Here is a 5,307-nt window from a genome sequence, read left to right as displayed (position 1 = left end):
CCGCTGAACCTACCATTGCCCAACCTTCCCGGTCGCCGATCCTTGCGCACCCCAATCCTCCTGCTTTCTGACCCTCCCACTTGCCATCAGTCCGGCTTACCTCCATGATGCTGCAGCTCAAAGCTGCTCTTACTCCATAGGTTGCTTCCTGCCTCTCGCCACTCCTCTCCCAAGGGAATCAGCAAGCAAGTGGGTTAGCGAGTGGGCAGGGGTGTGTTGGCCAGCGGGAGGGCCAGTGAGCGAGAGGATTGGCAATGAGCAGGAGGGTCAGCAAGGTATAGAGTGGGCTAGTGGGATGATCAGCCAGTGGGAGGGTTGGTGAGCGGGTGGTAAGTAGAAAGAGTTAGCATATTTCTTTTATGCTTTTAAATTTATTTTATCTGAAAAGTTATTTAGTTTATGAATATAGTAATTTAGCACAGTATTTAAATTTACAGAGTATAATGTTTTAATATTTTTTCCTGACAGGGAAAATCCTACAGAGTCTAACCAAAGCTTTTACATTGGTTGTAACGGGAGCATCTGATTTGCTTAACATTGTTTTATTCAAAGTTGCACTTTTCAAGAATGCAAATACAATGTTAAGCAAGGAATGACTACAAAAAGCTTTATGCCCAGACTCAGGGAAGACAGACAAAGAAGCTATTGCTGTAAGGAACAAAGAAGAGGTTGCAGCAGACAGAGCAGAGAAGGCACATTTACAAGGAGCTGAGTGTGTGTAATGCAGTTAAACAGGACAGAAAGCTGAAGATATGGTTCGAGCAGAGATTGTGAATTGAGCAGAGATTGTGAGGCTATGCATCTATTTTGCCAGAGCTGACCTGACTGTTGAACAAGGTTTATTAATGGAGCCCAATAAAGGAGTCTCTAGGGAATCTATGCCATCAAGACATTCAAGAACCTAGCTAAGGAAATTCTGCAGGAGTGTCCTGTTTGTGTGACAACTGTCTCCAGGGGCCTCAGATGAGTGGAGTTAATGTTGCAAGTGACTCGAGGACCAAATCCATTCAGTGAAAAAAGTGAGATTGTACATTCCAGAGGCCGAGTTGAGAAGATTGTGAGATTGCATGTGGTGCAATATTTGTACGGGAAGTAATATGAGTGCCAGAGAGACGTCATAGGACGTTGTGTCCCATGTGCCCAAAGATCTGCAGGTCGAGATTTGGCCTGTTCAGTCACATGAAGACCCATGGCAGAAACCTGCAAGCCTGAGCAGATGTCATCCTCGATTCGAGGGACAGCTAACAATGACAATGATGTGAATGCTTGTAATCCTATGAGAGAGCCTTTGTTGTATCTACTATTCCATGGGCAGGATTTTTCAGCCCCGCAACAATTTAATGTTCGGCAGGGTGCTATCTGGCTAAGGCGTCCGCCCTCCTATAGGGAGGAAGTCCTGCCACAGTGCCAAGTTTGGGTGGTGGCTGCTGCTGGGACTACTGGCAGTCCCGAAGAAGAGGAGCTAATGGTGGCTAGACTGAAGGTGAGTCCAGGGTATCAACTGGACCTGGAAAAACTCAGCAGGTCTGGCAGCATTGGCGGAGAAGAACAAAGTTGACGTTTCGAGTCCTCATGACCCTTCAAGAGTTCTGTTGAAGGGTCATGAGGACTCGAAACGTCAACTTTGTTCTTCTCCACCGATGCTGCCAGACCTGCTGAGTTTTTCCAGGTATTTCTGTTTTTGTTTTGGATTTCCAGAATCCGCAGTTTTTTGTTTTTATATCAACTGGACCTGGCTGGCAGGCCCCAGCGAGGGGAGTGAGGGGGTTGGGAGACCAAGTTTGAGAGGCCAGGGGGAGGGTTATAGCAGGGTATGACTTTGGGGGGGTGGGGGTGGTGGGCAACTCCAATGGGCACAGGAGTTTCCCCCCCTCCCCACCCTTGCCCAACACCAACCTGTGCAGCTAAAGCTCCTGGTCTAGTCACTTGGTGTAGGCCTCTGTCTGCCATGGGTAAAATAGCAGTGGGACCACATAAGACCACTTAAGGGCCTCAATAGGCCCAAGGGAGGGCGGACCACCCAACGTCTTCACTGCGCCTTCCATAAAATGGGAGATAGGACGGGGGCAGGCCATGCACTGCATCTTACAAACTCCCCTCCCACTCCCACTCCCCCATTCAAACCCAGTAGTGGGGTAAAATTCTGCCCCATGTATAATTTTTAGTTTATTCCTGCTGCATGTAATTTGCCTATTAATTCATGTTTAATTTACGTGGATTCTGATTTATGTTAAAGTAAAAGCTACAAGAAGTGTTGGAGTTTTCTTTATTTGGGGATCGTTGGGTCAATTTGGTTATTTTGGTTTACAGTTCCTCCACAGGGAGAGTAACATACCCTAAAAACCTTCCATCGGATTGATTCACACATAGTTCAGTTTTAAAAGAGAATAAAACTTTGCAAGGTGAGAGCTCCCCTAGTGGCTCAGTTAATTAGTGCACATTTAGTTGAATTTTTCCTTAGTTCTGTTGAAGAGTCATACGGACTCGAAACGTTAACTGTGTTTCTCTCCGCAAATGCTGTCAGACCTGCTGAGTTTTTCCAGGTATTTTTGTTTTTGTTTTAGTTGAATAAAGTTGGCTTGTATTCTCTTCAATTTAAAAGTTTGAAGAGTGATTTCATTCTGATTCAGTCTTTCTGATGGAACATTAAATCGTGGCCTTGTCTGCCCTCTCAGATTCCATGGCACTATTTTGAACAACAGCAGTGGGGTTCTCCCCAGTGTCCTGGCTAATATTTAACATTCAACTAGCATCACTAAAACAGATTATCTGGTCATACGATACTGCTGTTGTGGGAGTTTGCTGTGTGCAAATTAGCTGTTGTGTTTCCTATATTTTAACATGACTACACTTCAAAGTCCTTCATTGGCTGTGCAGTGTTTTGGGATGTCTTGACATTGAAATAGAGGCTATATCTTGTTCATGAGACTGACCTCTTGCTCCCTTGATTCTATTCCCATTAAACTGCTGACTACCCATCTTCCCTGTGTTAGTCAATATTGTGAACAGTACTCTTTCTTCCAATGTTGCTCCTCTTTCCTTTAAATCTGAAGTCACCACTCCTCTCCTCAAAAAAACCAACCATTGACCCTGCTGTCCTTGCAAACTATCGCCCCATCTCCAAACTCCCTTTCCTCTCCAAAGTTCTTGAACTTGTTGTCACCTCCCAAATCCATTCCCATCTTTTGCAGAACTCAATGATTAAATCTCTCCAGTCAGGTTTCTGCTCCTGCCACAGCACCAAAACAACTCTTATCAAAGTCATAAATGACATCCTACGTGACTGTGACAAAAGTAAACTTTCCCTTCTTGTTCTTCCCAGCTTGCCTGCAACATTTGACATGGTTGACCACACCATCCTCCTCCAATGCCTCTGCACTGTTGTCCAGCTGGCTAGTTACAGCACAGAAGGTGGCCATTTGGCCCATCTTAATTGTGCCAGCTCTCTGCAAGAGCAAAACAGCTAGCCTTACTCCCCTGCATTCCAAATCCGAACCACTTGCTGCGTAAAAGGTTTTTCCTCATATCGCTATGGCTTCTTTTGCCAATTACCTTAAATTGGTGCCCTCCAGTTCTTAATCCTTCTGCCAACAGGAACAATTGATTAGGGCCACTGCTTGTGTGAAAGATAGACTGGTTGGGTCAGATGGCCTGCTTGCATGTTGTAATTTCCAAGTAATTGTCAAACTCTCTAATGAAAGTGAAGTTATTTTGTATCTAATAATCAAGATGCAAAGAAAATAAAAGCTTTAATTATTAAACTAAGAGAATATACATGTGCTTGCATAGAAAGAGAGAATGCACAAACATATGACTGACATGTAAAGTTTTCAGCTTGAAACCTCACAAGCTGTATCTTACACATTTTTTCTACAATTTCATGGTTTGAAAAGAAGATACATAACAATCGTGACTGTCAGCCTTTTAAACATTAATTGGAATAAAATGGTGTATATGTCATGTCTTTCATGCCAAATGACTCAGCAGAAATCAGCTTGTGTAAAACATAAGTCACACCACCCAACCTCTTTTCCATGATTTCACAAGCAAAATATACATTGGATATATTACATTAAGTCTTTTGCATTTCTTGGTTTGCATTCATAAATACATTGATATTCAATAAAGCCGTAAAGCTCCTAAAAGCAAGCAAGGTTTTGGGACCTTGTTGTCACTGTTAAAAAGTGGATTCACTACAAGGAGTTCTACATTCAAATCTCCTTTGTTCTCAGGTTTCCCTCCGGAATTTGCTGGATTGTCACGGATAAATTGGGGAGGCAGGAAAGACGTTCATGTTTAAAACCAGTTATTAGTTAGGGGTTATCATTCACTACTTCTCTGTTGATGTTCACAGGTTGGATTTGTTTTTGTTGATTAATGAAAATATGAAGACAAAAATTTAGAAACAGAGTGCAAAAGTGTTCAGACAAAAAAGACCGGCTGCAATTTATTTTTTTCTGGAGATTGACACTGGTCCTAATTTTATTTTCCATGATTCTAACTCAAACGCTCGTTTCTTTAAAATTCCATAAATACAGCGAGCGGAGTGATCTGGAATTCAGCAGTAGTTCAATGATACTTTCTCCAATGCTCGTGCTTTAGGTGATCATACTCCCAGATGTAACTGATGGGAACATAACCAGCCAGTAACATGGCGACACCACCGATCCCACCTCGCTTAATGTACTTGGTGTAATACCGGTTATGGACTCAACGCAAAACCCCTAGAATGCCGTTGGGAGTGAAATCTCGCTCAGTGATCCATCGGGACAGCTCCCCCAGCTTCACATCCATCAACCGCTTCCCCATAACTGAAACCAGCCTGTCCGCCATCTTCAACCGCGGGCTACGATTGACTTCTTTAGAATGAATGAGCAATTTGCCCTAGACACTTGTCCTTGACTGACCCACCCTGAGAATAACTCACTGGGATTGCTTTCATCTGATTCCTTTCTTAATCTATCTAAGCATAGCCAGAGAATCACTTGCAATGACTTCTGTTGCTGCTCCTGCATCAGTACCCCTGGTGCCCCCAATGATCTTTCCTGGGCTTCTCCTATTTCTCATCCATATGCAGCTCCTCAGCAACATCATCCAAAACACAATGTGAGTTTTCACAGATATGCTGATGACATACAGTTTTACCTCACCACCATCTCACTAGACTCTTTAATTGTTGCTAAATTGTCACATTGCTTAACTGACATCCAGTACTGGATGAGAAGAAACTTATTCCAATTAAACATTGGGAAGACTAAAGCCAGTGATTTCAGTCGCCACTTCAAACTCCATTCCCTAGCTACCGAC

The 5,307-nt window shown here is 43.4% G+C and overlaps 1 pseudogene; it reads right to left on the bottom strand.

The window, feature by feature from the left end:
* Positions 1–4,469: 4,469 nt before the first annotated feature.
* On the bottom strand, positions 4,470–4,838 carry LOC144693496 (ATP synthase F(0) complex subunit f, mitochondrial pseudogene; annotated as a pseudogene).
* Positions 4,839–5,307: the final 469 nt, after the last annotated feature.

The sequence above is a fragment of the Cetorhinus maximus genome, chromosome 18 (assembly GCF_964194155.1).
Source record: "Cetorhinus maximus chromosome 18, sCetMax3.hap1.1, whole genome shotgun sequence".
NCBI lineage: Eukaryota > Metazoa > Chordata > Chondrichthyes > Lamniformes > Cetorhinidae > Cetorhinus > Cetorhinus maximus.
This window is presented reverse-complemented; position numbering and strand designations above follow the sequence as displayed.